The sequence below is a fragment of the Pseudorca crassidens genome, chromosome 6 (assembly GCF_039906515.1).
Source record: "Pseudorca crassidens isolate mPseCra1 chromosome 6, mPseCra1.hap1, whole genome shotgun sequence".
In the NCBI taxonomy this organism is placed as follows: domain Eukaryota; kingdom Metazoa; phylum Chordata; class Mammalia; order Artiodactyla; family Delphinidae; genus Pseudorca; species Pseudorca crassidens.
Window position 1 is genome coordinate 28667678 of NC_090301.1, and position 26183 is coordinate 28693860.

At 41.6% G+C, this 26183-nt stretch overlaps 1 protein-coding gene, 1 long non-coding RNA gene and 1 other non-coding gene across 4 annotated transcripts in view; all 3 read left to right on the top strand.

Moving 5' to 3' along the window:
• Positions 1-26183, top strand: part of LOC137225992 (transcription initiation factor TFIID subunit 4-like) — a 289701-nt gene that overhangs the window by 17104 nt on the left and 246414 nt on the right. The gene's annotated exons all lie outside the window — the stretch shown is intronic.
• LOC137226286 (uncharacterized) lies at positions 4331-8805 on the top strand. 2 transcript variants are annotated; one of them, XR_010944292.1, is made up of 3 exons: positions 4331-6045; positions 6355-6453; positions 7795-8805. It is a non-coding gene; the product is annotated as an uncharacterized lncRNA (long non-coding RNA). The 2 variants fall into 2 exon arrangements; XR_010944291.1 differs by lacking the exon at positions 6355-6453.
• LOC137226911 (U6 spliceosomal RNA) lies at positions 24227-24334 on the top strand. Its single transcript, XR_010944603.1, has one exon. It is a non-coding gene; the product is annotated as a U6 spliceosomal RNA (small nuclear RNA).

Genomic DNA, 26183 nt, shown 5'->3' on the forward strand with positions numbered 1-26183 from the left:
AAGATCATATGGGACATACAGAAGACACGTAAGTTTTCTTCACTATTTTGAGCTTTCTCTTAAACGGGGTGAAATTGGTAGCTACTTCATAGGATTGTTGTGAGAAGTGAAATAAAAATTTCCATGTATAGCACTTAGCACTGTCGCTGGCTCATTGTGGCTAGTAAATATTAGTTATTTTTATCATAATATTTCATTGTATCCAATTAAAAGATATTTTTTGTGTCACTAAGAAAAACACTCCCCGTTAAACTGTTACATGGTGATTTCTTATCACCAAAATTATTTTCTATTTCTTGAAAATTTAGGTCTATCTAGATGGAATTTTAAAATAATATTTTATTCTCAGGTCATACATGAAAAGGTAAATGTAAATAAATTATTTGAGCTATTTCTAGAACTTTTTCATGTTCAGAGTCTAATTCTTCAGAATCACTTTAAGACTCAGAGACATTAATTTCTGTGTTTTTCCTCACAATGTTGTCTGTGATATCAAGTATTGGGAATTTGAAATGGAGCACTTCTAAAATGTGCCCCTCTGCTGAATCCCAGATTTTCTTTCAAACCACTGACACCCACTCTTCTTGTGCTTATTCCGTCTTACCAGAAAGTATCAACAGCACATTTTCAGATAACAACCAAATTCCTATTCTTTCGTGAATTCCATGGAAGCATGGTCTTCCCACGTTAGTTCATGACACCTCCATTGTAGTAGTTGCTCAGGACAAAATCCCTGGAGTCATCTTTGGCTCTCCTCTGTTTGTTATGCCCCACATCTGTTTTACCATGACGCTAAATCCAAACTCTGGGTCTCTACCCCTCTCTACATTACTTCTCTGGCCTGGGGCATCATCCTCTCTCACTTATAATTACCTCCTAATAGGTTTTTCTGCTTCTGTCTTGGCTCCATTACAATTTTATTCTCCACATAATGGCCTGAATGAATCTTGCAAAATAAGTCAGATCATGTCTCTCCACTACTCAAAACCAGCAATAGCTCACCATTTAACATAGAGTAAAAGCCAGTGTTTGTAATGGCCCCCCAAACCCCCATGATTGATGCTCCCTGCTTCACTTCTCTCTTCCCCTCCTACTCCCTTCTGGGGCATTTTGCTCCAGACTCACTGGCCTCCAGGCTTTTTCTCAAACTCACCAAGCATATAGCTGCCTGAGGGTTTTTGCTCTAATTCTTTCCCCTACCTGGAAGCCTCCTCTTTTGGGATCTACAGAGATAATTCCCTCACTTCCTTTGAGTCTTCGCTCAAATCTCCTGTTCTCACAGAAGCCTACCTTGCCACCCTAATTAATACTATAACCTGAACCTTCCTCTGTACCCTAGTCCACCCCAGACCCCTTAACCCACTCCATGTTTTCTTTTTCCATAGCACTTATCATTATAACATACTATAAAATTTACTTACGTATTATAGTTTATGTATCATCTATTTCTCCTCACAAGGGTAGGCAACTTTGATTTGTTCACTGATGTTTCCCAGGTGCTCAGAATGGTACCTCATCTGCATTCATTCAATGCTTGTTGAATTTTACTGAATGGTGATAAATCCTATTACTGAGGTCCATGCAAGGTGCCATGGCCCACAATGAGCAGGCTAAAACTTTGTGAAGGACCTAATGCCTCAGCTGAACTTTTAAGGATAAATACAGTGAGGCAGCTAAAGGAATCATGAGAAACAATGAAGTTACAGATGCAAAATACTCCTTTAGGTATTGTTTCAGGTGGATATTTAGATTGGACTCTACCTGTTGATTACAGTTCCGGGCATGAAAGTCAATCCCCATAGGTAATACATTTTGCAAAAAAATTTCAACAAAGCTTATTTTCATCTTGGTGTACCACGTTATCATAGTGAGCATGGATAACATTTCATGGTCAGACTGCATGGGTCAGGAATTAGATCAATCGAGGTGCCAAATCTTTGTTTTGATCAACAGAGTAATCAGTAATGAAAATGTTAGGGTTCTGCTAACCAAAATAGTAGTTAAGGAAGTTTACAGTCTTTAGAAAGGAATGCAGTGACATAGAGATTTTTCTCATTTGAGGTGTTCTTTCAGCATAGACCAGGGATTGTCCTCAGAGATAGAGCCTTATCTATTTTGGTACATGGGGTAAGATACAAATTCACTCTCAATCAGCTTTGTAATTTCTGATGTATGACTTATGTGTTCTTAAAAATTTATGCCAGCTAGTGGCTTCATATTTAAATAATTATTCTTGATAATTAGATGTCAAGCTCAGTTGTTTCTAGCTGTTGGAGGAGTATATGTGCTGTCAACATGTAAATATAACACATTTTAGAGTTGTGCACGCTTTAAAATGTTTGCTTGTGCCCTTTAAATTTCAGTAGACAGATACAAAGCTCTTTCTCTCTTCCTAATTTTGACTCTTTTCATAGAATCACCTAAGCTCAGTCTCTGGGTGGCACACAGTAATCAATATGCATTATTTGAATGACTGAATCAAATATATTTTGATCCAGAAGAAACATATACTCTAAGCCTTAGGGACTTGGGGAAACTGAACTTAATGTACTCTTTTGTATCTGTAAAATAGGGCTCATCATACTTCCCATCTGAGTCTTCATGAGAACTAATATACGTAATAAGAGTTAATATATGTAAGTCTTTGGCATATTTCTTTTATCGATAGACTTTATTTTTTAGAACAGTTTAGATTTACAGAAGTGAGCAGATAGTACAGAGAATATATACCTACATCTCCTCCCCTCACCCCATCCCAAGCCTGGTTTCCCTATTATTAACATCTTACATCAGTGTGGTATATTTGTTACAATTATCGAGCCAATACTGACATCTTATTATTAATTAAAGTCTGTAGTTTATTCAGATTTCCTTAGTCTCATTTACCTAATGTCCTTTTCTGTTCCAGGATCCCATCCAGGATACTAGGTCACATTTACTGGTTGGGTCTTCTTACGTTCCCTGTGACAGTTTCTCAGACTTTCCTGTTTTTGATGATTTTGACAGGTTTTAGGAGTACTAAAGGTACTTTAGTATATTCAGGTACTTCAGGTATTATATTGTAGGATGCTCCTCTATTGGAATTTGTCTTTGGTGCATTTTAAGGTATGTAAAAGTGTTAGTTATTGTTATTGTTGCTTCATATTTAGATTATGTTGTGGAACAGAGGTAGGATGTGATGGGGAGATAGTTTTGCTGGACGTAAAAGAAAGATTATTTGAGGCTTGGTCATTTTATCAGTGCTTAAAGACTCTCTGGAAAAAATGTGGTTTTCCTACATCCATTCTTTCATCTGTCCATTTGATTCAGTAAATATTCACCAAGTCCCTGTTGTGAGGGTAGAAGTGTGTTGGATGCTGGGGATTCAATGATGAACAAAGCAAAACTGCCCTCATGGAGCTTCTAGTCAAATAAGGAGACAGCTAATAGGCAACTAAAAAATTGAACAATCTAAAGAATAACTTGTGACAAGTGAAGAAAAAATATTCTTATATTAAAGAACATCTCAGCTGGTGAGGGGAAGGGGGACTACTTTATTCGAATTATATATTAGTTAGGAGCAGATTTAACTGTGAGGGGCAGAAAACTTTAAAAACAGAAGCTTAAGATAGGAATTTCTCTCTCATGTTCAGGAAGTCAGGGAATCAGTCTAGAACTAATGTGGCAGCTGCATAGTATTAGGGTCCTGGGCTCCTTCCATATTGTTTCTCTGCTGTGCATGGATTCATTTCCCAGGATCACCTCATGATCTAAGATATTTTCCAGGGCTGCAGCCATCATATCTGAATTCCAACTAGAATGAAGGTGAAAGAGGCAGAGAAGGGAACACCCACTTTCCCATTTCTGCTTACTTTTTGCTGGTCAGAACTTAGTCGTGGCCTTACCTAGCCTCCTTACCTAGTCTTTATCGAGGTGGCCAGGTATACCAGTTAAGCATCAGAAGTGTTATTGCCATAGAACAGTGGTTCTCAAACTTCAGCGTGCATCAGACTCAACCTGTAAGACTTGTTGAAATACAGCTTGCTGGGCCCCACCCCCAGAGTTTCTCTTTCAGAAGGAGGCCAAGAATCTGCATTTCTAACAAGTTCTCATGTGTTGTTGATACTGCTGGTCCAGGACCACACTTTGAGGGCCACTGCTGTAGAAGAAGCGGAGCATGGATATTGGGAGAGTGGTCTCTGATTCGGAGCATAATTTGGACTTTGATCATTTACATTTTTGTATTGAGGCAGATGATGCTTTCTGAGGCCAAGTATTTCATCTCTGGTGTACCAAATCTTGGTAGCTGTATACAATTCAGTCATTTTTGTATAAGGTCAGTATTTTGGTTATCTACTGGTAGGTAACAAATTACCCCAAAACACAGTAGCTTAAAGCAGAAATTTGCTTATGATTCCATAGGCCTGCAATTGGAGCAGGACTTAGTGGAAAAGGCTTGCCTCTGCTCTACATGTGTTGGCTGGTCATGACTCGGGCTGGAGGATGCAACAGGGCCTCACTCACATGTCTGGGGATGGCTGTCAGCTGGGCACCATGGGGCTCCTCTAAGAGACTCTGTCTAGCAGTACAGCTTGGACTTCCTTACATGGAGGCTTGGGGCTCCATGAGGATGCCTAGAAATCACACTGAGTCCCTTCTGCCAAATTCTGTGAGTCAAGCAAGTCACAAAGCCAGCCCAGATTCAAAGGGAGAGGAAATAGACTCCACTTATTGATGGAAGGAGTAGCGGAGTCACATTGAAAAAGAGCATGCAGTTGAGGGGAATTATTGTGTCTGTCTCTAGCAATAGTCTACCGTAGTCAGGGCTGAGAATGTCGATATTACAGCAGGAATCCCTAACAATTGTAAATATGGACATAGACCTGTCAACCATTGTGTTTTACCCCTACCAGGACCAGAGTATAATGTGGATAAGACATTTCCAAAATATTTTTGTGCACCGGTAGAAAAGAAGTATGACAAGATTAAACAGGAGTTTAGAAAGGATTTTTTGGTTATTGAAAACACTTTACCATACCTTTATCGATCTAAAAGTTCACACACGAGGAAGAGAACGCAAGTTGTAAATAAATTCACAAATATTTTTCTGCTGGCCTTTAGACCCATGGCTCTTTTTTTTTAAATTTTTTTCTTAAGTTTTGAATTTATACAGCATGTTCTTATTAGTTATCTATTTTATACATATTAGTGTATATATGTCAATCCCAATCATCACCCCCCCCCCACTTTCCCCCCTCGGTATCCATACATTTGTTCTCTACATCTGTGTCTCTGTATTTCTGCCCTGCAAACTGGTGCATCTGTACCATTTTTCTAGGTTCCACATATATGCGTTAATACGATATTTGTTTTTCTCTTTCTGACTTACTTCACTCTGTATGACAGTCTCTATGTCCATCCATGTCTCTACAAATGACCCAATTTCATTCCTTTTAATGGCTGAGTACTATTCCATTGTATGTATGTACCACATCTTCTTTATCCATTCGTCTGTCGATGGGCATTTAGGTTGCTTCCATGACCTGGCTATTGTAAATAGTGCTGCAATGAACATTGGGGTGCCTGTGTCTTTTTGAATTATGGTTTTCTCTGGGTATATGCCCAGTAGTGGAATTGCTGGATCCATGGCTATTTTGACTGAAAGTAGTGATCTCAACTTTTGAAAGTCAGTATCTTAAAAATAATGTTCTCATACCCGTATAACAGGAATTCATACTCTAAAAGAGGTCAAGTTTATAGTATATTTATACGTAGTATCATTTAGGACATGGGTAAGAGACATTCATCCCCCTGTGAAATCTCTACAAGTTCCTGCAATTTTCCAAGGAGTGATTCATTATTTGTTCCAAGCATTGCTCATTTTCACTGGATTCTTACATAGCAGATACTTCTGGGAAGGGGAGGATAGGAAGTCAGTAGCACTGTACTATGAATAATTTAGAGGAACAGTCTTCTCAGAGAATTCTGAGAGTCCTGGATGCCTTTGGAGGAAGGGGTTGCTGAAGCAGGAGCTAGGTGACATGGGGAAGGGAAGGATGAAGAATGGTAAGATGGGGTACTGAGCCACATGCCTGCTGCTGAGGTGGCATGCACTGGGCTTATGTGATGTTAAAACAACTGATTCCATACCAGCTCTTTATTTTAGAGAGAATATTTTGTTCCTATAATGTGATATTCACACACTATTTGTGTGTTTTCCCTAAACACTTCTCTACAAAGAATATTTCTTTACCCTGAAAATAACTCCAGCCGCCTGCTCTGAGGTCCTTCTCTAATAATAACTTTTAGCTGTTGTGCTTTTTCTTTGGAACGAGGTATCTGTTCCAGCCCTTCCTTCTCACCCTATTTTCCCAGGTCGGAGAGACAGCCTGGCATTCTGTTGGACCTCTGAAGCTGCCAGTCCACTGTGGGAAAAGTCCAGCTTGGGCGGAGACCATGCTGTTTGTTTGCCAGGTGTTGAATTGACCGCAGGGCGGAGCTGCCCTGCAGCCTGTGTTTTCCTTGTTTGGATAGCAAGCTTATTTACCTCTGACTTTCTTAAGGGTCTTTCATTTTAACCTTTGCCTTTACCCAGTGAAAACTAAATCCAGCTCAGAAGCCCTGATGAGTTACATTCTAGGGAGCTGCTTTTGTTTGAGGAGCTAATATAGTGCGGGACTGTGATTTTATTATTCCCACAGAAAGCAAGAGCCTGTTCTGTGGTTCAGATGAAAAGCTCTGTGACTAACAGGATTCTTTCTTCCTTTTCTCCTTTTTTTGGGTTACATTTCTCCCATTAGCTGCCAGGTCCTTTTGCGACAGTGCTGGCTGAAGTGATTTATCACGTAGAGAGAGTGAAGGAGAAGTGGGAACTGTCTGGTTGCCTTTCACCCCCTGACAGCGGGGCTTCTACTCCTGCCATCAGGGCAGGCCATCAGCCTGCCAGTGAGGTGGTGTGAGCTGAGGAAAGGAGACGTGACTCAGAGCTATTGCAGCTCTGGAGAAGTCCCTGGATGCAGGGCAGTGAGCCAGTGGGTGCAGTCTGCCTCCTGGTTTTCCCTCCTAAAGCCAAAGGCTCTTGAAAGCCAAGACTTAGTTTGTCAGCCAAACTAGAGATGGGTGTCCTTCTGTGGTAGTCCTGGGGACTAGTATGGATTTTACAGTTAGCCAGAGCCTGTTGCAAACTGGAACTAGAGCTGACCAGGCATTTATCCTCTCTTAAGCCTCTGCAAAGGCTTCCTTCCCCACACCCCAGCTGGTTGGCAGGATCCCAGGGGATACCCACAGGCTGTTGAAGGCTTCTCGATGTTGGAGTATCCCATTTTGCACTCCGAAGTCACTGTTTCCCCAACCACTTCATAGAGACAAGCACTTTTTTTTTTGGAAAATATGTGACAGTTTGACACATCCAATTAGTAGCTTAGTGTCATGACAGTAGCTGAAGAACCATGTGATAAAAGCATCTCTAGTCTTGACAGCTTGCAAAGGTCCACCTGAAAAACAGGTGAGCCATGGGCAAGAAATGTATTGGAGGGAAGTGCTAATTTGCTAACAAGATAGACCAACAAGATGTCAACAAGTAGAGAACAAAAATACAGTCTCTGGTATCCTCTTGGAGAAATCTCTGCTGATGAGTCCTCCACCTTCCAGCCTCTGTGCATGGGCTCCATCCAATGTCTAGAACTGCCCCAGTTTCTGAGCCAGTCCTGACAAGTAGGAACTATAGCAGTGTACTATAAAAGTGTTACCAGGAAAATAGAAACCATGCTGAGTATTTGAATTGGGGGAATGTAATGCAGGTAACTGTTTATACAGGAGATGGAAGAGCTGAGAAGCCGAACAATGGATGGCGAGATAACTCAAAGAATAGCAACAGCAGGAAGCCACTGATACTTCTGAACTGGAACTCAACAGGGAAGAAGTGCTCTTTTACCAAAGTGCAGGAGGCACGAGGGTCATCTGGTAGAAAACCACTGTGGGACTGTCTGGTGGGAGTTGGAGCCACAGAGGAGATGGCAGAGACACTGCCCTATGCAGAGAGGGAGGGGGAGAAATACCCTGGGGAACATGGCTCGCCAAGGGTCAATCTCCTGGAATCCAGAGCAGAGCAGCAGAGGGTGAGGGCTAGCCCGGGCGGGGAGTCCCATGTGGATGTGTGTGGAAGGGAGTTCAGAATCAAGTCTTGCTGCGTGTGGACCTTGTGTCTTCAGTGCCAGGGATGACTCCTGGCTGCCATGAAATCTACCAGTAGCAGCACCTCCTGTCATAAAATAGTCTGGTAGAGTGTAATGGTTAAGATGTACAGTAGAGTTCTTGCTAGGCATGTGGGGCATATGAATGTATGCATTTTTTCAAAACTCATTGAACTATAATCTTTAAATTATACCTCAATAAAATATAAAAATACAGAAAGAGTATTAGGCTCTGGAGCCATACTGTCTGTATTTGCTACTAACTAGCTCTTATGGACTGAATTGTGTCCTCCCCCCACTCTTCCCCAACCCCCAAATTCCTTGTTGAGGCCCTAACTCTCAGTGTGACTGTATTTGGAGATGGGGCCTCTAAGAAGGTAATTAAGGTTAAATGAAGTCATGGGGTGGGGCCCTCACCTGATAGGACTGTGTCTTCATAAGATGAGGAAGATAAACCAGAGATCTCTCTCTCTGCGTGTGTACCGAATTAAAGGCCATGTGAGGACACAGCAGGAAGGCAGCAATCTGCAAGCCAGGAAAAGAGGCTTCACCAGAAATCAACCTTGCCAGCACCTTGATCTTGGACTTTGAGACTCCAGAAGGCTGAGAAAATAAATTTCTGTTCTTAACATCACCCAATCTGTGGTATTCTGTTACAACAGCCTGAGCTGACTAATACACTAGCTGTGCAACTTTGAGCAAATCACAAATCTTCTGTCAACCTTAATTTCTTCATCTCAAAAATGGAGATGGTAAAAGTTTTCCTTCATAAGGTATTTGGAAGAATTAAGTGAAATAAGAGTTTAAAGCACTTAGCATGCAGTAAGTATGCGTATGTAGCTCTTACTGTTCATACCCCTGAATTTCTGCCTCAGTATCCCTCCCTGGAATTCCAGGTCTCATCTGTCATCAGCTGCTGCCTCCCAACCCCCTAGCCTACACGGGGTCTTGCTGGTCCTCTCCCTGTGTTCTGCTGCTGGCATCCTTCAGCCACCACTTGGGGTCCTGCTGGCATCATTCACCTGCGTTTCTCTTTGCTGTCAATGCTCCACTTGCTGACACCATCTCCACTCTGAGAATGTTGTGTCCCTGTGCTTTTCTGCTTTGGTCCATCTACCAAGTGGCTCGTATGGCTGAGCCAGCTGTATCCGTTTCCCACGACCCCATCCCCTCTGGTCCTGGCTCCATCCCATCAGCCTGTGTGCTTAGGTTGGCCCAGCACACTTCCCATCTTCCTTAGCGCTCCAGGCTATTTACATTGACTCTTGAAGCTGTGGCTGGATTTTTCTGTCTAGAAATGCATTGGGCAGGGTAAAGGGATGAGCTTGCTTTGCAGCTGCATTTGCATAGCAAGCACACCTTTATGTTTGTTTGTTTGTAACTTAGATTGTGGGCTTATTGGGTTGGATTTTAGGAAAAATAATGGAAACTATATGTTTAGGAGGGTAGGGGCCATGGTCACAGGCCTACTGGATACAACTTCCCAGCATTAGTTCTTCACTCAGCGCTTATTACTGCTTTTATTCGGGCCTTGGGATTTGTGGTTGTCTGACTGAGGTTTGTTGGGTGGTTTGTAAGCAGTGGTTCTCAGGTTTGCGATGACTCGTGTGTTAGTTTTCAACCGCCACACACCTCAAACTCAACAGCATCAGACAACACACACATTATCTCAGAGTTTCTGCAGCTTTTAGTCTTTTAAAAGTACAAAAATGATACAAGCTGGTTATAACAAGTTTAAACATTAAGAAGTTTATAAAGTAAAAATGATACATATGTCCTTCTGACTCCCCTCTATTCCACTTCTCCCCAGAAATAACTGCTGGTAGCCATTCAGTACATGCATTCATATTTTTCCGTGCTTAGATGAACGTACACTCATACACACATACGCACATTTTTTGTAAAACAAGAGTAAGCTCACACTTAAATTAGGCAGGACTTTTGTTTGCAAGTGATAGAAACTCTACATCAAATATTTTAGTCAAAAAGAGGAATTCACTGGCAGAAGACTCTAAACCACAGGACACACTCCCTCTGTCTTTGTCTCTGCTTCTCTCAGACCAGAATTCTCTACTAGCTGGAGCTCTCATTACCAACCTCCCCTGGCTTCTCCACACAGGGAGCTCATCCCTCTGCCTTCGCCTCTAAGTAAAATACTCCCAAGAAGTACTTTGGCTGTAAATAACAGAAAACCAAACTATCAGCAACTTAATAGGGGCTTATTCTTTTCATGGAACAAGATGTCTGGAGGTAGATGGTTCTGTAGCCCAGTGGTGCCATGGTTCTGGGTCAGTTTCTCGCATTCTCTTGGTCTTCCCCTCATGGTTGCAAAATGGGTGCAGCAGCTCAATGCATCATTGTTTCCCTTGACAATGTCTTTTTTTTTAACCTGACTTCTCTCAGAAGCAAAGCCTGAGAGACGAAGGCTGTGTGCAGGGACTTGGGCGATGCTTGCGGGGAGCAGGAGAAAGGACGGGGGGTGAAGCAGGGACGGAGGGGCAGCTAATGTAAGGGCGCCCTACTGAGTGGGGCAGTGCTGCGAGTGAGCTAGTGCTAGATCCTGCTGGCCTTACGAAATATATCTCAGGACTGGGGGACCAAAGAGAAGCATTTTCCTATTGGTGTGGAAATGAAGCAGTACGTCAACGAGCATATTTTCCAATCAGTGTACGTATATGTGGTATACACAGTTCATAGCTCGTAGTATTTTGCTATACAGATGAGCCACCCTTTGCATTTTCTCCTATTAATGCACATTCAAGTTGCAGCCCTGCTTTTTTATCAAGTTGCCATAAGCACTGAAAGGGGCATGGCTTTGCCTCTTTTTTTTTTTTCTTTTTTCCAATCCCAGGACTGAGGAAATTTTATCCCATTTCAAGGTTTTGACACCTTGAAAAATATAGCAATATTTCATCTTGCCAAAACACAACTGTTTCAGACTAACCTATTCAGAATAAAAATAGAAAAGAGGTAAAAATAGCTTCTAAGTAGCCAAATAGATGTCAAACAGTCACAAAATCCAGTGGAGTGAGCAGTGCTGTGTGTAGTGTCACTCTGGTTTTGTCTTAAATCTCACACATTTCACTTGTAAGAGAGGGCTTTACTGGGAGCCTATTTAACGTTTTACTTACAATTCTAACCAGTGTGGTATCCTAGTTACTATTTCCACAGCAAACGAGAAAGGGAAGGAAGCTGCTAAGGAAGCCACACTGACAAAATCAAAAAGTGACCACTGACAAGCAACAGAGGAGGCAAAAAAAACAAATAACAATAAGGAAAAAAAACCTTTAAAAAATGTCATAAACATGCAAAAGAATATTGTGTTCTATCTACTCTGTGGGACAGTAAATGGACTGAGGTTCACAGCCAAAAAGAATTGTTAAAACTGCATTCAGAGTGCTCTTTACAAGGCAAGGGAATGAATAATTTATTTTGTGCTGTTATATTCTTTCATGCAGTATTGACTCAGTATGATTATTCTTTATGTGTAATATATTTTAGAGAGATTTCCCAATAAGGTTTAAAGTGATGAAAAAAAGTTGATTCTAAAACCTCTGGGGAGAGGGTATGGAGAAAAGGGAACCCTCTTGCACTGTTGGTGGGAAGGTAAATTGATACAGCCACTATGGAGAACAGTATGGAGTTTCCTCAAAAAACTAAAAATAGAACTACCCTACGACCCAGCTATCCCACTACTGGGCATAAACCCTGAGAAAGCCATAATTCAAAAAGAGTCATGTACCACAATGTTCATTGCAGCTCTATTTACAATAGCCAGGACATGGAAGCAACCTAAGTGTCCATCGACAGATGAATGGGTAAAGAAGATGTGGCACATATATACAATGGAATATTACTCAGCCATAAAAAGAAACTAAATTGAGTTATTTGTAGTGAGGTGGATGGACCTAGAGTCTGTCATACAGAGTGAAGTAAGTCAGAAAGGGAAAAATTAATACCGTATGCTAACACATATATATGGAATCTAAGAAACAAACAAAATGGTCATGAAGTACCTAGAGGCAGGACAGGAATAAAGATGCAGACGTAGAGAATGGACTTGAGGACATGGGGAGCAGGGAGGGTAAGCTGTGACAAAGTGAGAGAGTGGCATGGACATATATACATTACCAAATGTAAAATAGATAGCTAGTGGGAAGCAGCCACATAGCACAGGGAGATCAGCTCGGTGCTTTGTGACTACCTAGAGGGGTGGGATAGGGAGGGTGGGAGGGAGAGAGACGCAAGAGGGAAGAGATATGGTGATATATGTATATGTATAGCTGATTCATTTTGTTATACAGCAGAAACTAACACACCATTGTAAAGCAATTATACTCCAATAAAGATGTTAAAAAACTAAAATAAAACCTCTGGGGGAATTTTACTCTCCAAACAACCATTTTCTATGGAGTTTTAGCCAAGAAATTTCTTGCAGCAAACCAATTGGGCAGCCAGAGGAAATGATTTCTCCACCTCTGTGCACAAGGGGGCGATGTGCACCAGCCTTTGCCTCTAATTCAGGCCAGCGGTGCTCTTGAGTGCACTTGCACGGTCACCATCCATCCTGGCACTGTGACGGATTAAGCTGGGTAGGCAAATATTAAAAGAGTTTTATCCATCCTCCTAGAACTTTTCCAGAAATGTTAGAGGTGAGCTGGAATGGAGGGGGCAAGAAAAGAATCCTTTACCAGGAAAAAAGGCATTTGGGAACTTTTTCTACAAAAGTTAAATAACTAGCAAACATGTCATTTATTTCTTGTTTAGTTTGTGTAATTAGTAAACAGTAATATCCTAGCTGTGGCATCAGCCAACCAAGCCATTACTCTGTGTGTGTGTGTGTGCGTGCATGCTTGGAATTAACTAATAGTATTGAATAGATATTGTTTTTTTGCTTTGTTCCAGATTCTTATAGTTTAATGCACTAATTCTTATATATTTGTAATCTTATTACTGTTCTTAATGTTACCACTCCATTTTGTTTATTCCTTGTCATTTCTTCCTCTATTCTTCCTTTTTCTGTTTTTTGGGTCTTACATGCTTTGTTAGAGAGAATAATGCCCCCCCCCCGCCCCCGCACCAAAAGAAGTGCATGTCTGGATTCACAGAACCTGTGAATATGTTATGTTACATGGCAAGGGGAATTAAGGTTGTAGGTGGAATTAAAGTTGCTAATCAGCTGACTTTAAACTAAGGAGATTATCCTGAATTATCTGGTAGGCCAAAAGTAATCACAAGAATACTTAAATGGGCAAGGCAGAGGCCAAAAATTTAGAAAAAGAGAAATGGCATTGTGAGAGAGACCTGCTGTTGATGGCTTTGAAAATGGAAGGGAGTCACAAGCTAAGGAAGGTGGCAGCCTCTAGAAGCTGGAAAAGGCAAGAAAATGGATTCTCTCCTAGAGCCTCCAGAAAGGAATGCAGCCCTTCCAAAACCTTGGTTAGCCCAGTGAGACCCATTTTGAACTTCTGACTTCTAGAACTCTTAAGATAATAAATTTGTGTTGTTTTAGGTCAGTAAGTCTGTGGTAATTTGCTCTAGTGGCAATATGAAACTAATACACATGCTCATAAATTACATTTAAGATGTATTTATGAATTATTTATTGTATGCTCAACACTGTACATAGGGAGAAGATGCAAAAGTAGTTTAAAAGTCACACCTTCTCACAAGCCATTGATATTTCAGGACATGAAATAGGGTTTTATTTCTGTTATACAGATCTTTACCTATTATTATATGATACTCGTAGTTGCATAGGTAACTCCCGTTCATCTAACCAGCTACATTTATTAGTGCCTTCTCTGTGCCAGGCATTGCACATATGAAGATAAGTGAGATACAAAGATGAAAAAGACACAGTTATTTAATATGACCAAGCAGAATTCTTCATCTCTACTACCACCTAATCTGCACCTCCTGCAGTCTTTCCCCAATCTACCAATTCCTCAAACTCCAAATCTATAGGATAGTTGGAGTAGAGGTTTTCAACCAGTGGTGTGAGTGAGAGATATTGCTGTGGTGGGTATCAATGGGCAGGTAAAAATACAATGCCTGGACCTGCCCCTGGAGATCCTGACTCAGTAGTCTGGAGAAACATTTGGCTATAGGTTATTTTGTAAAAACTCCCTAGGTAATTCTTTACCTTGTTTTAGAGAATGAGATAAATATAGTAAAAAAACAGGCCAAAGAAATTTCAACAAGTTAAACATTTGATATCATACAGGTGGTACCATTAGTTGATTACAATATAATACAAGTAGAAATTAACAATAACAACAATAAAAGAGAGCTACTCAAAATCTATACATTTGGAAATTAACAAAGCACATTCCTAAATAGTTAATTTTCTGGATGAAAAGAGATTCAGAGTAAAATTGCAAAATATTCAGAATGAAACCACAATGAAAGTAGTATGTATTGGGACTTCCCTGGTGACACGTTGGTTAGGAATCTGCCTGCTAATGCAGGGGACATGCGTTTGATCCCTGTTCCAGGAAGATCCCACGTGCCGCGGAGCAACTAAGCCCATGCTCCACAGCTCCTGAGCCCGTTTGCCACAACTGCTGGAGCCTGAGTGCTGCAACTACTGTGCCGCAACTACTGAAGCCTGTGTGCCTGAGAGCCCATGCACTGCAACTACTGAACCCACGTGCCACAACTACTGAAGCCTGCACTCTCTAGGGCCCGTGTGCTGCAACTACCGAGCCCGTGTATTGTAACTACTGAAGCCCACGTGCCTAGAGCCTGTGCTCTGCTACAAGAGGAGCCACCACAATGAGAAGCCCGTGCACTGCAACGAAGAGACAAAGAGTAGCCCCTGCTTGCCACAAGTAGAGAAAGCCCGTGCACAGCAATGAAGACCCAATGCAGCCAAAAAAAAAAGAAAAAAGAAAGTAGTATGTACCAAAATTATAAAAGTAGCCAGAGAGCAATTTATAGCCTTAAGCTTTTGTTAGAAAATAAAAAAGATTGAAAATAAAATACCTAGCTCAAGAAGATAAAAAAAGAAATCCTAAAGAGTAGAAATATTCACATCAGGTTAAAGATAAAAACAAAATTAATGAAGCAAAATAACCTTAGTGGAACTGATTAATAAAACTAAAAGTTTGTTCCTTGAAAAAAATAACACAAACTTTAGCTGTGACAAACATATGGTATTATTATTAGTTGTAGTATTAGTATTAATAGTAGTGGTAGTAGAAGTATTAAGAAAACGTGTATATAATGCTGTATATCAGAGACATTTATTACCTACCAACTATGCATGTACTTGCTACTTTTCAGGCCCTCTTGGTCATGAGCCTGTAAGCAGAATGGCTACTGAACTGTAAGTGGAGCGACATGTACCATTTCTCAACCAAAGCATTTAAGAGCTTGTGTATGATCCTTCAGCTTCCCTCTCTCCCTCTTTCTCTGCTGCTGTGATCTTGAAGGCCATGTCCTGACATAGCAAAACCATTCATTGGAAGCAGCCTAGATTACTGAGTCCCCAGTTGAAGGACAGATGCTCTGGGGAGTTGCCTAATTGACATAGCACCCTGTGTGAACAAGAAATTAAACTTTCTTGAGTTAAGTCACTGGCTCATGTTTTAATGTAACATAGTCTATCTTATCCTGTCTAATTCATGTTTCATAAAATGTGTTTTTGTAGAGTACCTCTCAGTTGTTAGATACCTATAACTTAACCAATTTACTGTGAAAGTTAAAGTGTAGGAGGAGAGTGGAAAAGGACAGATTAGCTGAACTCTTCAAAGTTCATTTTTCCTGTTTATTGCCAGGCAAATATACCTAAAGTCCCAATTAGTTTCCAAGACCTAATAGACCAGGTCTAGTATGCCTCAAATCCTGTAGAAAAAAATGGCTTCCAGGCACCTCCTTTAGTGTTTTCTGTTTAGAATATTTTTCTTAATTTGCTAATTCACTGTTGCTTTAGAAAGATAGTAGATTAAGCATCAACTCTTTTATTTCTAACTCCAATAAACTATTAATGTGATTTATTACAATTAATTTATTATGGCATATTTCCATCAAAATAAGAAAAATGAAAATAATACACAGCCAACAGGTCTCTGCATTAAATTACCTGTAACTGAATTTGACTTGATTTTGTTGCTACTTCTCACATTCAGAGTGCAGTAGAGCAAGCCACTTATTAACATTTATTGTAACACTAGTTCTGTATTATTTGTACAGGAATGTTTTAAATTGTTAGTCATATTTCTGAAATGCACAGAACATTGAAGCACACACTGGTTTAATATACAGAGTCAGCTTGTCTGAGTTCCTATCCCAATTTCACCACCTTACTAGCTAGGTGGCCTCGGGTACTATTTAACCTCTTTGAGCCTCAGTTTCTCCTCCTGTAAAATGGGAATAACAGTAGTTGAGGTGGGGATTAAAAATGGTACTCTAGGGCTTCCCTGGTGGCGCAGTGGTTGAGAGTCCGCCTGCCGATGCAGGGGATGCGGGTTCGTGCCCCGGTCCGGGAAGATCCCACATGCCAGCGGAGCGGCTGGGCCCGTGAGCCATAGCCACTGAGCCTGCGCGTCCGGAGACTGTGCTCCGCAACGGGAGAGGCCATGGCAGTGAGAGGCCCGCATACCGCAAAAAAAAAAAAAAAAAAAAAAGGTACTCTATGTAAATTGCTCAATTAGTGTTGCTTTTGGTGATGTTGATGATGCTTATGATGGAACAGGTTTGAGAGTAGTCTAGTCACATGGAGCTGGTACTGATGAGCAGCTCTGCCTCTTGCTTCCAGTGTATCTTTGAGCAACTTACCCTCTCTCATTTTCAGTTTTCTCATGTACAAATGAGGGTAATTATAGTTATCTGGTAGGTTTGCTGGAGTAGAGCATTACAAACTGTTTAGCACAGAGCTGTGTACACAAGGCACTCAGTGAATAACAGCAATTATTATGAAAACCAAAAATTGATTTAGTTTACCTATATAGGACAAATATCATACAAAATAATATTCTCTGTTACCAAGCTCTTCCACTCCTTCCTGTGGCCTTAAACAATGCTATTTCCTGAACTCAGGCCAAGTTCTGATACCAAGAATTCCAATATATAAAAATAACCAATATTTTTTGTTTTGTTTTGTTTTGTTTTGTTTTGTCAGCACTGCACGGTTTGCAGGATCTCAGATCCCCAGCCAGGGATTGAAGCCTGGCCATGGCAGTGAAAGCCTGGAATCCTAACCACTAGGCAACCAGGGAACTCCCTATTTTGTATTTTTTAATATCTAGATTTCATGAGGTTTTATATCTGGAAATTTGAAAACCTTTGTTGTTGTTATACTAATTTTATTTGCCCATGTTGGATTTAACTCAGAGTCCACATTTTTGTTTTCTTTTTTTTTCTTCTTTCTTCCTCCTCCCCTTATTCCACCCTTCTGATTTTCCTTCCTCCCCTCCTTCTTTATAATTACATATACCTCCAAACTGTCTTCCATGCCACTCTCTATAGCACGAAAGACTAGATCCGTATTGTGGAAGAGCGGCTCTGAGAATGCAGCATTGAAGCTAGCACTGACCTTTCTTGGCTTCCATGTGCCCATCTAAATGATTATCTCCTCTGCCACACAGAGGCTACCATTGCTCTAATTATTGCTTTCACTCTCATTTCTGTCTAAGCTTTACATTCTTCCAATGCACTGAATATTAATTTCAGGTTGCAAACATTCGATAATTTTTAACCCATGCTTTTTTCTTCAATGCTACTGTAAACATATTAGCTTCACATTCTCTATTGTTTACAAATTTAAAATATTAATAAAATTAATATTTTATTTCTAGAGAAGAAAAAGTACCAGTGATGTTGATGTTAATGTTAAGATTAACAGCTCTTGTGTGGGGCGTATTATCTCTTTTTCTGAAGAGGGGAGGGTCATTTTGAGGTTTGGGGAGAGAATCCCATCTTCAGGCATGTTTGGTGAGGTTCTCGGAAGAGCAAGTGTGGGAGGAGGGAGTACCATGAGCTTGTAGGGGGTGCAGATTTGTGGTCAGCATTCTTGGCCCTTCCGGGGAGTGGGGACACAGTTGTGCATATCCATTCTCGGGCGGCAAGATGGCATAATGATTAAGAGCACAGGCTTTGGAGACCGATAAAGCTGGCTTCAAGAACTAGCTCTATCACTTGCTAGTTGCATGGCCTTGTATAAATTACTTAACTTCACCAAGCCTTGGTTTCTTCATCTGTTAAGTTGGAACAGGAATAGTACCTTTCCTTAAGGGTCATTGTGATGACTGAGTGAGAATACCTGGAAAACATTTAGCACAGTGCCAGGCACAGGGTAAATGTAGTAAATGTTTGGTATTGTTATGGCTATTTTATTATTATTATATATATATTTTTTTGCGGTACGCGGGCCTCTCACCGTTGTGGCCTCTCCCGCCTCAGAGCACAGGCTCCGGACGCACAGGCTCAGCGGCCATGGCTCACGGGCCCAGCCGCTCCGCAGCATGTGGGATCTTCCCGGACCGGGGCACGAACCCGTGTCCCCTGCATCGGCAGGCGGACTCTCAACCACTGTGCCACCAGGGAAGCCCCTTCCTCCCATGTTAATCATATGCTGGGATGTGAGAGGACCATCATCTCAGTCCCTACCCGGCCCTTGTCAGCAGCATGCGAGCTGGGAGAAGTGAGCGTCAGCCTCTGGCTGAAACCAAGAGGTGGCAAGGAAATGGAAGCCTGACAACACACATGGGCAAGATCAGTACTGAAGCTGCAGGCCTGAAATCACAGTGTGTGCGCCGGAATATTTTTGGCTTTAATTATCTGTGATTGCTTCATCACTTCAACCTATTTTTGTGAATATATTTTTTACTTACAGAGTGCTTTCACATTAAGTAGAAAAACCCAGTCTTTCCTTCCCTATGTTTTTCCTTTACTCTCATAAGGCTATCACATTCACAACACTTCTGACACTCTGGTCACCAGATGTGTGTGTTTTTTCTCCCCACCAAGGATTTCTCTGATACCAGTGGGTGTTCTACAATGTAACTCAATTCTGATACTAGCTAACTGGAGACAGTATCAGATCCCACAGGTTAAGAGCTCAGTCCCACAAGACTGTACCCCACACCCCCACTTCAGATGCCAATCACAAGTAGTAGGTCCCCAGCTCACCCACAGCTTCTGTCAGGTTTGGCTGTAAGTCAGAGGTTCCCACAACCCCTTCTTTGGGTTCCACTGATTTGCTAGAGCTGCTCACAGAACTCAGGGAATCACTTATAAGTAAGAGGTATGACAAAGGATACAGATGGACAACCAGATGAAAAGATACATAGATCGAGGTCTGAGAGTTTCCCAAGCACAGGAACTTCTGACCCCGTGGAGTTGGGGTATGTCACCAACCTGGAAGCTCTCTGAACTCCATACTTACTGGGATTTTTGTGGAGGCTTCATCACGTAGGCATGATCAATTATTAACTCCATTTCCAGCCCTTCTTTCTTCTCAAGAGAATGGGGGGTGGGATGAAAATTCCAAGCTTCTAATCATGGCTTGGTCTTTCCAGTGACTAGCCCTCATCCAGGAGCCCACCCAATGAGTTACCTCATTAGAACAAATCTAATGTCACCTCATTAGAACAAACTCCTATCACCCAAGAAATTACAAGGGGTTCAGGAGCTCTGTGCCTGAACAGAGGGCTGGGGGCAGAGACTAATGTATTTTCTATCATCTCACACACATATGCCAACTGGCATGATCCTCACAATAGTCTTTTGAGGCAGGCAGGGTAGGCCTCAGCCCTAAGTGACAGAGAAGAAAACTAAAGCTTTCTCCAGTTAATCTTTCTAGTAAGCGGCAATGCAGTTTCTGGCTCCCGGTCCCATTGTTTAGAGTGTTTTTGGCTGGACTGATTGTGTTCTTCTAGGTAAGCACTATGGTATGGCTTGAGGCCTGCTGGGACAATCTCCAGGCACCAAACTACTTCTGCTTTTCTGCATCATCTTCTGAAATTCTATCATTTTGAATCAATCATACATTTGATTTAGCCATACCTCTCCAAGCCCTCTCTTACCAAATGCAAAGGGGTAGGTAAATAATAAATGGTAAATCAGTTTGCCAGATTACTTTCTCTCTTGACAGCTAGCTGAGATCAGGGCAGTTAGGGATGGAAATGTAGATGATAGATGGAGAGAGGGAACCTCTGGAGTTTGAAGGGCTCTCTGAGAAGGGGAGGCCTAGGAAGGTGTATTGGTTTTCTATTGCTGTATAAGAAATGACCACAACTGTAGTAGCTTAAAACAGCACACATTTATTATCTCACAGTTTCTGTAGGTCAGGAGCCCAAGGATGGCTTAGCTTTGTCCCCTGGTCAAGGTTACAAAGCTGCAATCAAAGTGCTGGCTGGGCTGCATTCCTTTCTGGAACTTGGGATCTTCTTCCAAGCTCCCATGGTTGTTGGCAGGATTCAGTTCCTTATGGTTGGAGGACTGAAGCCCTCTGCTCCCAGAAGCTGGCTGCAGCTTCCTGCCACGTGGCCCTCTCCACAGGCAGTTCATATCATAGCACCTGCTTCTTCAAGGCCAGCCACAGATTTTCTCTCTCAGGTCTCTAAGATGTAGTGTTATATAGTGTAAATATGATCATGGGGGTGACATTTTGAGATTTTACCTAAAAAATCTAGATCTTTCAGTGAAGCTGGGCCTACATTCTCACTGGCAAACAGCTGGTAGGAGCTGAGTAGTACCAGTAGGTAGTAGCTTGGCCATGAAAGGACCTTAGTTTCCTGTAGGATCCCTGCCTTCCACGGATGCCATATCTGCACTGCCATGCCCTGCTTCGGTCATTCACTGTACCCTTCCGTCTCTCATGGGTATTGGCGTTTGTGACACAGGATTACATTCTTGAAGAAACTGAGAAAGTGTATGACTCCAGGAAATGGAATAAGGAGGCTGTAATTGAAGAAAGGGGGTGGGGCTGAAGCAACTATGACCCTATACCCTCTCATATGTCTAATCATAACACCAAAAAAGGTTGGACTGAACATAACTGGGTTTGTTCCTGGCTCTGCACTCACATGTGTGGATTTGAGTCTATAATTTCACCTCTCTGAACCTCAGTTTCCTCATCTAGAAAGCCTTCCCTTCCCCCAGAGTTTCTGATTCAAATAGGCTGGGGTAAGGGACTAGGAATCTATCATTTTGACAAGGGCCCAAGGTGATTCTTCATGGTCAGGCAAGTTTAGATGACAAGTCCACTCACAACTGGGCACTGGCCAGCAACTCAGGAAATAAGAGCCAGTTCTTGGCATTGACAGTTAGGGCTCATCTAAGCAGGCTAGAATTCATGGAAATATTTCAGCTCCAGAAGGAATATTCTCAAGGAGAAAATATTGAGAAGTTAAGAATCTAGGAAACTTAGTCAGAAACCAAACCATATAGACTGGGCCATCATGGTGGAGCAGGGGAAGCATGGATGTAGTACACAGGGTCCCCCAACCACTACTACCTCCTTCTCACTCCCCAGTAGCTGGCTTCCTACACTCCATAGATGTAGCTGCCTACTGGGTCAGTGCAGAGGCTGAACATTTGCATCTTATGTCTCAAAATATTTTGTAAACTGCTGCTGGGGCAAAGCTATGCAGCCCAGTAAAAATCAGGGGCTCAGTAAATGTTGATTGAATAAGGGAATCAATAAAAAGTAAATGTTTCCTGAGGTCTGGTACTTGGTACCACTTTGATGCACTCTCCCACTCTTTTTTTTTTTTTGCGGTATGCGGGCCTCTCACTGTTGTGGCCTCTCCCGTTGCGGAGCACAGGCTCCAGACGCGCAGGCTTAGTGGCCATGGCTCACGGGCGCAGCCGCTCTGCGGCATGTGGGATCTTCCCGGACTGGGGCACGAACCCGTGTCCCCTGCATCGGCAGGCAGACTCTCAACCGCTGCACCACCAGGGAAGCCCACTCTCCTGCTCTTAATCTCTCTGAATGTCTCTGAGAACATGGAGAGAAGTTCTCCTCTGTCTCTCCACACACTCTACTGAGCTGAGTGCTATCTGTAGAGAGATTATAGTTAATGAGGGGCCCAATTTAGAAAAAATCTTTTATTTCTAGCCAAAAGCAAATAAGTGCCCACAATTTCCTGGTTTAAAAAATGCAATTATCATTTTTCATTGAAAAATAAATTCTTCTAGTTTCTAGAACACATTTTTCCCAACTAAGGAGAATTTCTAGTAACTTATAGGTGTGGAAAACCTCCCTGTAGGCAAACTTGATTTTATCATTACACTGTCATGTTTGAAAATATAAGAGAATTTTAAGTAGCCTAACACAAATGCTGATCTTTATAAAGCTTTGTGGTTAAAAGGGCATGAGATTTATCAATGTTGTGCAGTCTCTTCTTTCTAATCACACCTCAATAAGGCATGAAAACAAAAGACATTCGGAAGGACACATGCGCTTTATGAAGTCCTGCTTTGGGTGAGACTTTGCTTCCCCTAGGATATATTTTGGTCAGTTAGTTCATATATTTTTGGTCCTATCTCTTTCGAACACACAACATTGGTTTGGGTTAATAGCCCAAAAGAGCCTTTAAATATTTCATAGCTGTTAGTCCTGATGAAAACTCAACTTGTACCAAAGTTATCTTTTATTTATGGGCTTCTGGGGGCATCCATAGTGCTCCACGAAGCATGGGAAAGACAAGTTTATGCTCTGGGCCTTCTGTGAGTGCTTGGCATTTAGATAGCAGTGACAGGTAGGAGTGTGAGTGGCTTTGTGAGTTATTTGGAATGATAGCCTCCTGGTTGGAATGACATGCTGTCCTTCTTGGGGGAAAATGATTTCACAGGGTATGGTCACTGGTCACTGCATTTGGAATCATTTTTCTGGAAGTGGTGATGAGCATTTAAGGGACAGATAGATTGGGAGGATAGATGGGAAAAAGAAGGGCATTTGAAATGAGGGAAACTGCATGACCAAGGCACAGATGTGCTGTATCTGGTATATTTGGGGAACATATTTGGAGGAATAGCATTAGATGAGGCTGAGTGGTATAGTGGGCCTGGATTATGAAGAATCTGGAGAGGCAGGCCTTGCCATTCTAGCAAATGGAAATAAAAGGTTTTCTATGGAAGGTTTCTTTTTTAAAAATTATAGTTGATTTACAATATTATTTTAGTTTCAGGTGCATAGCATAGTGATTCAATATTTTTATAGATTATACTTCATTAGAAGTTATAAAATAATGGCTATCATTCCCTGTGCTGTACAATATATTTTTGTTGCTGTCTATTTTATCCATAGTAGTTTGTATCTCTTAATCCCATATCCCTACCTTGCCCCTCTCCACTATGGAAGGTTTCTGAGTAGAGAAATGCCATAATAGTAATTACTTTTTTTATTGAAGGATTACCATACACAAGTAATGATACAAGTTCTTCTATATACATTGACTCACAGCACCCCTGGAGTGTAAACACCATTTTCAGTACCTCATTTTTCAGATGAGGAAACTGGTCATTGTAAAGTGGCTGAGACAGGATTTGAATCCAAGCTGTTTGGCCCTACTGCCAATGCACTTAAGCAGTAGGCTATCTAGTACTCCTCAACTGGATAAATGATATCTAAGGAAGGTTAATCTCAGAGTTGATTGGAAGGGGGAAAAAAAATCTTGGTGGTGAGAAATCCAGTTAGGAGGCTACGGGAGTAATTCTAGGCATGTGAGAAACCATTCACATGTTTGCTTCCTGCCTCTCCGTCACTGATTTCATCCATCCCTACTAGTCCTATGCTAATTCCAGTCCTCATTGTTTTCTGCCTCCTGCCCTGCTCCCCAGCAATCCATTCTCCACTCTGCAGCAGAAGGATCTTTGTAAAAGCAAATTGGAGCATGTCGCTCCCTTGATTAAACCTTCCAGGTAAAATCCAAACTCTTCATGAGCTGGCTCTCATTTCTTTTCAGCCCCATTTCTAGGCACCTGCATAATTTCACACCAATAAACATCAGCTGGTATTATTATCCCGTCACAACCCACTTATCACACCACTGTATTTGCTGAATGAAGAGAATCAGTGAGTGGGAATGAGATTAAGATGGATATGTGTGCTCGCTTCGGCAGCACATATACTGAAAATTGGAACCATACAGAGTAGATTAGCATGGCCTCTGCTCAAGGATGACATGTAAGTTCATGAAGCCTTCCATATTAAAAAAAAGAGAGAGAGATGGGTATGGTTAATAGGCAGATGTCTGATTTTAACATTTTCTCCCCACCTGCAGGCCTGAGGCAAAGAAACCCAGAGGAAAAAAGATCTGCCTTTTTATTCTGGGGCCTCTGCAACTTTTCCTTCCAGAACCTATCTAGCAAATGTTTTCCCTCTTATAGCAGCCCTTTTGGGGGGTCTGTTTCCTGGTCTCCATCCTGCGTAACTGCCTTGACCGCTGGCTCTGATGCCTGGAAGCCTGGGGCTTGGCCACGCTTACTGCAGCTCCAGCTCCAGGAAGCCAGCCCCAGAGCCTCTCGCCCCTCTGCTGCCTTGGGAAGGGGATTCAGATCATTTCAAGGAAAAAGGAGAGGATGATTCAAAGATGAGTAGACAGTTTCAAGATGGCTGACTCAGAGGATGACTCAGAAGAAAGCTGGAGGGGTAAGGAGGGAGGACAGTAGCTGTGATGGTAAAGTGCAGGGAGGCCTCTGGAGGCTTCAAGGCTGGACTTCAGTCCCATTTCCTGACCTCAGGCATGACCCTCAACTGTCCCAAGTCTCAGCTTACTCTCCTCAAGTGGGGCCAGTCACAGCATCTGCTGTACAATAGTATCTTGAAGGTTAAAGGGAAAGTGACCCTCAGGCACTCAGCGTGATGGCGCATCACAGGAAGCACCCTCCAAAAGTCAGCTGTCATTGCTTTAAGTGGGAAGTGACAATAAAAGGGTGTGGCCTAAAACAGGGAGTTTCAAACCTTTTGGTATCTGGAGGGCCCCTTAGGCTCGTAAATGTTATTGAGGACTTCAGAGAGCTTTTGTTTATATGTTTGTTATATCTAGTGATACTTACCACATTAGAAACTAAAACTGCAATGTTTAAAAATATTTATTAATTATGTAAGACCAATAATAAACCCATTGTCTGTTAACATATTTTTTTAAATGGGAAATAATAAGTTTTTCCAAGACAAAAATAATTAGAAGAGTGGCATTGCTTTACATTTGTGTAAATCTCCTTAATGTTGGGCTTAATAGAAGACAGCTGGATGATTCTGTAGTCCGGTGCAGCACCACATTCCGGTAGCCTCTGGATAACTCCACTATACTCCTGTGAGAGAATGAGCGTTAAAAAGGCAAATAACATTTGGTGCTGTTATGAAATAGTTGTGACCTCAAAGTCTGCCTGGAGTTTCAGGGATTTTCCAGGGGTCCCCAGACCACACTATGAGAACCACTAACCTAAAAGATCATTTTGAAAAAGATTTTGTTTTCAATCTGTGAATAAAGATAATGCCATAAAATGAGATTATATATCACCTCCATCAAATGGGCAAAAATTAAAGAGTCTGCCAATATCAAGTGTTTCTGAGGATGTGAAACATCAGAAGCTCTCACCCTGTGTAGCACAGCTATAAATCGGCTTGACTGTTGTATTAGGCATTACCAAACTTCTCTTTAAAGTTAAAGTCGCTCGTACTCTACCACCCAGCTATTCCACTCCTCAGGAGAATTAAGAAACAAATGATGATATCTCTATATAACAGAATACTACAATTAAATACTAAAATGAACAGTAATGGTAATAGAAGAGTACTATAGTAGTAATGTGATATATTCACATAATAGAATGCTGCAATTAGAAGTGAATTCACTAGAGTCATGTTAATATGAGTAAATCTCAAAAATGATGTTGCGCAAACACTGAGTAAAAGACATGCAAGTCCAGAGTAACATTTATGTAAAGTCTGAAAATGCCAAACAAAAGTACATATTGCTGATGGGCACATACTTACATAGTGAAAATATACCATCGCGCAAATTCAGGACAGTGGTCGCCCCTGAATAATGAGGACAG